The sequence below is a fragment of the Danio rerio genome, chromosome 22 (genome assembly GCF_049306965.1).
Source record: "Danio rerio strain Tuebingen ecotype United States chromosome 22, GRCz12tu, whole genome shotgun sequence".
Lineage (NCBI taxonomy): Eukaryota > Metazoa > Chordata > Actinopteri > Cypriniformes > Danionidae > Danio > Danio rerio.
The window spans coordinates 21,020,001-21,030,000 of record NC_133197.1 but is presented as its reverse complement, the minus strand read 5'-3'; the positions used below and the strand labels follow the sequence as shown (position 1 = coordinate 21,030,000).

General features: G+C 45.8%; 4 non-coding genes across 4 annotated transcripts in view; all 4 read right to left on the bottom strand.

The window, feature by feature from the left end:
• trnam-cau (transfer RNA methionine (anticodon CAU)) overlaps window positions 1–67 on the bottom strand; it is a 72-nt gene extending 5 nt beyond the window's left edge. Inside the window, exon 1 of the tRNA in view lies at window positions 1–67. This exon is cut by the window's left edge and continues 5 nt beyond it. This is a non-coding gene — a tRNA (tRNA-Met).
• A 1,843-nt stretch (window positions 68–1,910) lies between these two features.
• Window positions 1,911–1,983, bottom strand: trnar-ccu (transfer RNA arginine (anticodon CCU)). The gene has a single exon. It is a non-coding gene; the product is annotated as a tRNA-Arg (tRNA).
• Window positions 1,984–4,975: 2,992 nt separating this feature from the next.
• On the bottom strand, window positions 4,976–5,048 carry trnar-ccu (transfer RNA arginine (anticodon CCU)). Its single transcript has one exon. It is a non-coding gene; the product is annotated as a tRNA-Arg (tRNA).
• A 4,840-nt stretch (window positions 5,049–9,888) lies between these two features.
• Window positions 9,889–9,961, bottom strand: trnar-ccu (transfer RNA arginine (anticodon CCU)). Its single transcript has one exon. It is a non-coding gene; the product is annotated as a tRNA-Arg (tRNA).
• Between the last annotated feature and the right edge of the window lie 39 nt (window positions 9,962–10,000).

Sequence of the window (10,000 nt, the reverse complement as noted above, 5' to 3'; positions counted from 1 at the left end):
GAGGATGGTTTCGATCCATCGACCTCTGGGTTATGGGCCCAGCACGCTTCCGCTGCGCCACTCTGCTTCAAATCATCCCACATGGAACTCGAACCCACAATCCCTGGCTTAGGAGGCCAGTGCCTTATCCATTATGCCACTGGGGCAGGACACAAAAAAAGTATTGCGCAGCTTGAGAGTTAGTGACCTGTGGCAAGAATACTCCTCCACATAGAGGCATCCCAGTGAACGAGGCATTTATTCAGGGTTAAATGATTTGTCTCCATGCATGCAAACAACAAATCACACTTAATAGAGGGTGGTTTCCCTACTTCACTCTCTGAGTTATGGGCCAGGTGAAATAATGTTTTATCCCAGGTTATTTTTACAGTGATCAGCAAATGAGCAAAAGCAGATTTTGCAAGCAGAGTGGCGCAGCGGAAGCGTGCTGGGCCCATAACCCAGAGGTCGATGGACCGAAACCATCCTCTGCTAAAACAGTTTCATTTACACATATAGTTCCAACTTGCAAGACCTTTTGCTAAATAGGCAAAATAAATGAAATGTCTATGGTTTGAACATGTACTCTCAGCTCCTGTTTCATAGATGGGATTAGGTAAATAAGCTATGATAGCAGAGGATGGTTTCGATCCATCGACCTCTGGGTTATGGGGCCAGCACGCTTCCGCTGCGCCACTCTGCTCCAACCATCCCAGATGGTACTCGAACCCACAATCCCTGGCTTAGGAGGCCAGTGCCTTATCCATTAGGCCACTGGGGCAGGACACAAAAAAAAAGTATTGGGCAGCTTGAGAGTTAGTGACCTGTGGCAAGAATACTCCTCCACATTGAGGCATCCCAGTGAACAAGGCATTTATTCGGGTTTAAAAGATTTGTCTCCATACATGCAAACAACAAATCACACTTAATAGAGGGTGGTTTCCCTACTTCACTCTCTGAGTTATGGGCCAGGTGAAATAATGTTTTATCCCAGGTAATTTTACAGTGATCAGCAAATGAGCAAAAGCAGATTTTGCAAGCAGAGTGGCGCAGCGGAAGCGTGCTGGGCCCATAACCCAGAGGTCGATGGACCGAAACCATCCTCTGCTAAAACAGTTTCATTTACACATATAGTTCCAACTTGCAAGACCTTTTGCTAAATAGGCAAAATAAATGAAATGTCCATGGTTTGAACATGTACTCTCAGCTCCTGTTTCATAGATGGGATTAGGTAAAGAAGCTACGATAGCAGAGGATGGTTTCGATCCATCGACCTCTGGGTTATGGGCCCAGCACGCTTCCGCTGCGCCACTCTGCTCCAAATCACCCCACATGGAACTCGAACCCACAATCCCTGGCTTAGAAGGGCAGTGCCTTATCCATTATGCCACTGGGGCAGGACACAAAAAAAAGTATTGGGCAGCTTGAGAGTTAGTGACCTGTGGCAAGAATACTCCTCCACATTGAGGCATCCCAGTGAACGAGGCATTTATTCGGGTTTAAAAGATTTGTCTCCATACATGCAAACAACAAATCACACTTTATAGAGGGTGGTTTCCCTACTTCACTCTCTGAGTTATGGGCCAGGTGAACCAATGTTTTATCCCAGGTAATTTTAAAACGATCAGCAAAAGAGCAAAAACTGATTTTGTAAGCAGAGTGGCGCAGCGGAAGCGTGCTGGGCCCATAACCCAGAGGTCGATGGACCGAAACCATCCTCTGCTAAAACAGTTTCATTTACACATATAGTTCCAACTTGCAAGACCTTTTGCTAAATAGGCAAAACAAATGAAATGTCCATGGTTTGAACATGTACTCTCAGCTCCTGTTTCATAGATGGGATTAGGTAAATAAGCTATGACAGCAGAGGATGGTTTCGATCCATTGACCTCTGGGCCCAGCACGCTTCTACTGCGCCACTCTGCTCCAACCACCCCAGATGGGACTCGAACCCACAATCCCTGGCTTAGGAGGCCAGTGCCTTATCCATTAGGCCACTGGGGCAGGACACAAAAAAAAGTATTGGGCAGCTTGAGAGTCAGTGACCTGTGGCAAGAATACTCCTCCACATTGAGGCATCCCAGTGAACGAGGCATTTATTCGGGTTTAAAAGATTTGTCTCCATACATGCAAACAACAAATCACACTTAATAGAGGGTGGTTTCCCTACTTCACTCTCTGAGTTATGGGCCAGGTGAAATAATGTTTTATCCCAGGTAATTTTACAGTGATCAGCAAATGAGCAAAAGCAGATTTTGCAAGCAGAGTGGCGCAGCGGAAGCGTGCTGGGCCCATAACCCAGAGGTCGATGGACCGAAACCATCCTCTGCTAAAACAGTTTCATTTACACATATAGTTCCAACTTGCAAGACCTTTTGCTAAATAGGCAAAATAAATGAAATGTCTATGGTTTGAACATGTACTCTCAGCTCCTGTTTCATAGATGGGATTAGGTAAAAAGCTATGATAGCAGAGGATGGTTTCGATCCATCGACCTCTGGGTTATGGGCCCAGCACGCTTCCGCTGCGCCACTCTGCTCCAAATCATCCCACATGGAACTCGAACCCACAATCCCTGGCTTAGGAGGCCAGTGCCTTATCCATTATGCCACTGGGGCAGGACACAAAAAAAGTATTGCGCAGCTTGAGAGTTAGTGACCTGTGCAAGAATACTCCTCCACATAGAGGCATCCCAGTGAACGAGGCATTTATTCAGGGTTAAATGATTTGTCTCCATGCATGCAAACAACAAATCACACTTAATAGAGGGTGGTTTCCCTACTTCACTCTCTGAGTTATGGGCCAGGTGAAATAATGTTTTATCCCAGGTTATTTTTACAGTGATCAGCAAATGAGCAAAAGCAGATTTTGCAAGCAGAGTGGCGCAGCGGAAGCGTGCTGGGCCCATAACCCAGAGGTCGATGGACCGAAACCATCCTCTGCTAAAACAGTTTCATTTACACATATAGTTCCAACTTGCAAGACCTTTTGCTAAATAGGCAAAATAAATGAAATGTCCATGGTTTGAACATGTACTCTCAGCTCCTGTTTCATAGATGGGATTAGGCAAAGAAGCTATGATAGCAGAGGATGGTTTCGATCCATCGACCTCTGGGTTATGGGCCCAGCACGCTTCCGCTGCGCCACTCTGCTTCAAATCATCCCACATGGAACTCGAACCCACAATCCCTGGCTTAGGAGGCCAGTGCCTTATCCATTATGCCACTGGGGCAGGACACAAAAAAAGTATTGCGCAGCTTGAGAGTTAGTGACCTGTGGCAAGAATACTCCTCCACATAGAGGCATCCCAGTGAACGAGGCATTTATTCAGGGTTAAATGATTTGTCTCCATGCATGCAAACAACAAATCACACTTAATAGAGGGTGGTTTCCCTACTTCACTCTCTGAGTTATGGGCCAGGTGAAATAATGTTTTATCCCAGGTTATTTTTACAGTGATCAGCAAATGAGCAAAAGCAGATTTTGCAAGCAGAGTGGCGCAGCGGAAGCGTGCTGGGCCCATAACCCAGAGGTCGATGGACCGAAACCATCCTCTGCTAAAACAGTTTCATTTACACATATAGTTCCAACTTGCAAGACCTTTTGCTAAATAGGCAAAATAAATGAAATGTCTATGGTTTGAACATGTACTCTCAGCTCCTGTTTCATAGATGGGATTAGGTAAATAAGCTATGATAGCAGAGGATGGTTTCGATCCATCGACCTCTGGGTTATGGGGCCAGCACGCTTCCGCTGCGCCACTCTGCTCCAACCATCCCAGATGGTACTCGAACCCACAATCCCTGGCTTAGGAGGCCAGTGCCTTATCCATTAGGCCACTGGGGCAGGACACAAAAAAAAAGTATTGGGCAGCTTGAGAGTTAGTGACCTGTGGCAAGAATACTCCTCCACATTGAGGCATCCCAGTGAACAAGGCATTTATTCGGGTTTAAAAGATTTGTCTCCATACATGCAAACAACAAATCACACTTAATAGAGGGTGGTTTCCCTACTTCACTCTCTGAGTTATGGGCCAGGTGAAATAATGTTTTATCCCAGGTAATTTTACAGTGATCAGCAAATGAGCAAAAGCAGATTTTGCAAGCAGAGTGGCGCAGCGGAAGCGTGCTGGGCCCATAACCCAGAGGTCGATGGACCGAAACCATCCTCTGCTAAAACAGTTTCATTTACACATATAGTTCCAACTTGCAAGACCTTTTGCTAAATAGGCAAAATAAATGAAATGTCCATGGTTTGAACATGTACTCTCAGCTCCTGTTTCATAGATGGGATTAGGTAAAGAAGCTACGATAGCAGAGGATGGTTTCGATCCATCGACCTCTGGGTTATGGGCCCAGCACGCTTCCGCTGCGCCACTCTGCTCCAAATCACCCCACATGGAACTCGAACCCACAATCCCTGGCTTAGAAGGGCAGTGCCTTATCCATTATGCCACTGGGGCAGGACACAAAAAAAAGTATTGGGCAGCTTGAGAGTTAGTGACCTGTGGCAAGAATACTCCTCCACATTGAGGCATCCCAGTGAACGAGGCATTTATTCGGGTTTAAAAGATTTGTCTCCATACATGCAAACAACAAATCACACTTTATAGAGGGTGGTTTCCCTACTTCACTCTCTGAGTTATGGGCCAGGTGAACCAATGTTTTATCCCAGGTAATTTTAAAACGATCAGCAAAAGAGCAAAAACTGATTTTGTAAGCAGAGTGGCGCAGCGGAAGCGTGCTGGGCCCATAACCCAGAGGTCGATGGACCGAAACCATCCTCTGCTAAAACAGTTTCATTTACACATATAGTTCCAACTTGCAAGACCTTTTGCTAAATAGGCAAAACAAATGAAATGTCCATGGTTTGAACATGTACTCTCAGCTCCTGTTTCATAGATGGGATTAGGTAAATAAGCTATGACAGCAGAGGATGGTTTCGATCCATTGACCTCTGGGCCCAGCACGCTTCTACTGCGCCACTCTGCTCCAACCACCCCAGATGGGACTCGAACCCACAATCCCTGGCTTAGGAGGCCAGTGCCTTATCCATTAGGCCACTGGGGCAGGACACAAAAAAAAGTATTGGGCAGCTTGAGAGTCAGTGACCTGTGGCAAGAATACTCCTCCACATTGAGGCATCCCAGTGAACGAGGCATTTATTCGGGTTTAAAAGATTTGTCTCCATACATGCAAACAACAAATCACACTTAATAGAGGGTGGTTTCCCTACTTCACTCTCTGAGTTATGGGCCAGGTGAAATAATGTTTTATCCCAGGTAATTTTACAGTGATCAGCAAATGAGCAAAAGCAGATTTTGCAAGCAGAGCGGCGCAGCGGAAGCGTGCTGGGCCCATAACCCAGAGGTCGATGGACTGAAACCAACCTCTGCTAAAACAGTTTCATTTACACATATAGTACCAACTTGTAAGTCCTTTTGCTAAATAGGCAAAATAAATGAAATGTCCATGTTTTGAACATGTACTCTCAGCTCCTGTTTCATAGATGGGATTAGGTAAAGAAGCTATGATAGCAGAGGATGGTTTCGATCCATCGACCTCTGGGTTATGGGCCCAGCACGCTTCCGCTGCGCCACTCTGCTCCAAATCATCCCACATGGAACTCGAACCCACAATCCCTGGCTTAGGAGGCCAGTGCCTTATCCATTATGCCACTGGGGCAGGACACAAAAAAAAAAGTATTGGGCAGCTTGAGAGTTAGTGACCTGTGGCAAGAATACTCCTCCACATTGAGGCATCCCAGTGAACGAGGCATTTATTCGGGTTTAAAAGATTTGTCTCCATACATGCAAACAACAAATCACACTTAATAGAGGGTGGTTTCCCTACTTCACTCTCTGAGTTATGGGCCAGGTGAAATAATGTTTTATCCCAGGTAATTTTACAGTGATCAGCAAATGAGCAAAAGCAGATTTTGCAAGCAGAGTGGCGCAGCGGAAGCGTGCTGGGCCCATAACCCAGAGGTCGATGGACCGAAACCATCCTCTGCTAAAACAGTTTCATTTACACATATAGTTCCAACTTGCAAGACCTTTTGCTAAATAGGCAAAATAAATGAAATGTCCATGGTTTGAACATGTACTCTCAGCTCCTGTTTCATAGATGGGATTAGGCAAAGAAGCTATGATAGCATAGGATGGTTTCGATCCATCGACCTCTGGGTTATGGGCCCAGCACGCTTCCGCTGCGCCACTCTGCTTCAAATCATCCCACATGGAACTCTAAACCACAATCCCTGGCTTAGGAGGCCAGTGCCTTATCCATTATGCCACTGGGGCAGGACACAAAAAAAGTATTGCGCAGCTTGAGAGTTAGTGACCTGTGGCAAGAATACTCCTCCACATAGAGGCATCCCAGTGAACGAGGCATTTATTCAGGGTTAAATGATTTGTCTCCATGCATGCAAACAACAAATCACACTTAATAGAGGGTGGTTTCCCTACTTCACTCTCTGAGTTATGGGCCAGGTGAAATAATGTTTTATCCCAGGTTATTTTTACAGTGATCAGCAAATGAGCAAAAGCAGATTTTGCAAGCAGACTGGCGCAGCGGAAGCGTGCTGGGCCCATAACCCAGAGGTCGATGGACCGAAACCATCCTCTGCTAAAACAGTTTCATTTACACATATAGTTCCAACTTGCAAGACCTATTGCTAAATAGGCAAAATAAATGAAATGTCTATGGTTTGAACATGTACTCTCAGCTCCTGTTTCATAGATGGGATTAGGTAAATAAGCTATGATAGCAGAGGATGGTTTCGATCCATCGACCTCTGGGTTATGGGGCCAGCACGCTTCCGCTGCGCCACTCTGCTCCAACCATCCCAGATGGTACTCGAACCCACAATCCCTGGCTTAGGAGGCCAGTGCCTTATCCATTAGGCCACTGGGGCAGGACACAAAAAAAAAGTATTGGGCAGCTTGAGAGTTAGTGACCTGTGGCAAGAATACTCCTCCACATTGAGGCATCCCAGTGAACAAGGCATTTATTCGGGTTTAAAAGATTTGTCTCCATACATGCAAACAACAAATCACACTTAATAGAGGGTGGTTTCCCTACTTCACTCTCTGAGTTATGGGCCAGGTGAAATAATGTTTTATCCCAGGTAATTTTACAGTGATCAGCAAATGAGCAAAAGCAGATTTTGCAAGCAGAGTGGCGCAGCGGAAGCGTGCTGGGCCCATAACCCAGAGGTCGATGGACCGAAACCATCCTCTGCTAAAACAGTTTCATTTACACATATAGTTCCAACTTGCAAGACCTTTTGCTAAATAGGCAAAATAAATGAAATGTCCATGGTTTGAACATGTACTCTCAGCTCCTGTTTCATAGATGGGATTAGGCAAAGAAGCTATGATAGCATAGGATGGTTTCGATCCATCGACCTCTGGGTTATGGGCCCAGCACGCTTCCGCTGCGCCACTCTGCTTCAAATCATCCCACATGGAACTCTAAACCACAATCCCTGGCTTAGGAGGCCAGTGCCTTATCCATTATGCCACTGGGGCAGGACACAAAAAAAGTATTGCGCAGCTTGAGAGTTAGTGACCTGTGGCAAGAATACTCCTCCACATAGAGGCATCCCAGTGAACGAGGCATTTATTCAGGGTTAAATGATTTGTCTCCATGCATGCAAACAACAAATCACACTTAATAGAGGGTGGTTTCCCTACTTCACTCTCTGAGTTATGGGCCAGGTGAAATAATGTTTTATCCCAGGTTATTTTTACAGTGATCAGCAAATGAGCAAAAGCAGATTTTGCAAGCAGACTGGCGCAGCGGAAGCGTGCTGGGCCCATAACCCAGAGGTCGATGGACCGAAACCATCCTCTGCTAAAACAGTTTCATTTACACATATAGTTCCAACTTGCAAGACCTATTGCTAAATAGGCAAAATAAATGAAATGTCTATGGTTTGAACATGTACTCTCAGCTCCTGTTTCATAGATGGGATTAGGTAAATAAGCTATGATAGCAGAGGATGGTTTCGATCCATCGACCTCTGGGTTATGGGGCCAGCACGCTTCCGCTGCGCCACTCTGCTCCAACCATCCCAGATGGTACTCGAACCCACAATCCCTGGCTTAGGAGGCCAGTGCCTTATCCATTAGGCCACTGGGGCAGGACACAAAAAAAAAGTATTGGGCAGCTTGAGAGTTAGTGACCTGTGGCAAGAATACTCCTCCACATTGAGGCATCCCAGTGAACAAGGCATTTATTCGGGTTTAAAAGATTTGTCTCCATACATGCAAACAACAAATCACACTTAATAGAGGGTGGTTTCCCTACTTCACTCTCTGAGTTATGGGCCAGGTGAAATAATGTTTTATCCCAGGTAATTTTACAGTGATCAGCAAATGAGCAAAAGCAGATTTTGCAAGCAGAGTGGCGCAGCGGAAGCGTGCTGGGCCCATAACCCAGAGGTCGATGGACCGAAACCATCCTCTGCTAAAACAGTTTCATTTACACATATAGTTCCAACTTGCAAGACCTTTTGCTAAATAGGCAAAATAAATGAAATGTCCATGGTTTGAACATGTACTCTCAGCTCCTGTTTCATAGATGGGATTAGGTAAAGAAGCTACGATAGCAGAGGATGGTTTCGATCCATCGACCTCTGGGTTATGGGCCCAGCACGCTTCCGCTGCGCCACTCTGCTCCAAATCATCCCACATGGATTTCGAACCCACAATCCCTGGCTTAGGAGGCCAGTGCCTTATCCATTATGCCACTGGGGCAGGACACAAAAAAAGTATTGCGCAGCTTGAGAGTTAGTGACCTGTGGCAAGAATACTCCTCCACATAGAGTCATCCCAGTGAACGAGGCATTTATTCGGGTTTAAAAGATTTGTCTCCATACATGCAAACAACAAATCACACTTAATAGAGGGTGGTTTCCCTACTTCACTCTCTGAGTTATGGGCCTGGTGAACCAATGTTTTATCCCAGGTAATTTTAAAATGATCAGCAAAAGAGCAAAAACCGATTTTGTAAGCAGAGTGGCGCAGCGGAAGCGTGCTGGGCCCATAACCCAGAGGTCGATGGACCGTAACCATCCTCTGCTAAAACAGTTTCATTTACACATATAGTTCCAACTTGCAAGACCTTTTGCTAAATAGACAAAATAAATGAAATGTCCATGGTTTGAACATGTACTCTCAGCTCCTGTTTCATAGATGGGATTAGGTAAAGAAGCTATGATAGCAGAGGATGGTTTCTATCCATCGACCTCTAGGTTATGGGCCCAGCAAGCTTCCGCTGCGCCACTCTGCTCCAAATCACCCCACATGGAACTCGAACCCACAATCCCTGGCTTAGAAGGGCAGTGCCTTATCCATTATGCCACTGGGGCAGGACACAAAAAAAAGTATTGGGCAGCTTGAGAGTTAGTGACCTGTGGCAAGAATACTCCTCCACATTGAGGCATCCCAGTGAACGAGGCATTTATTCGGGTTTAAAAGATTTGTCTCCATACATGCAAACAACAAATCACACTTTATAGAGGGTGGTTTCCCTACTTCACTCTCTGAGTTATGGGCCAGGTGAACCAATGTTTTATCCCAGGTAATTTTAAAACGATCAGCAAAAGAGCAAAAACTGATTTTGTAAGCAGAGTGGCGCAGCGGAAGCGTGCTGGGCCCATAACCCAGAGGTCGATGGACCGAAACCATCCTCTGCTAAAACAGTTTCATTTACACATATAGTTCCAACTTGCAAGACCTTTTGCTAAATAGGCAAAACAAATGAAATGTCCATGGTTTGAACATGTACTCTCAGCTCCTGTTTCATAGATGGGATTAGGTAAATAAGCTATGACAGCAGAGGATGGTTTCGATCCATTGACCTCTGGGCCCAGCACGCTTCCGCTGCGCCACTCTTCTCCAACCACCCCAGATGGGACTCGAACCCACAATCCCTGGCTTAGGAGGCCAGTGCCTTATCCATTAGGCCACTGGGGCAGGACACAAAAAAAAGTATTGGGCAGCTTGAGAGTCAGT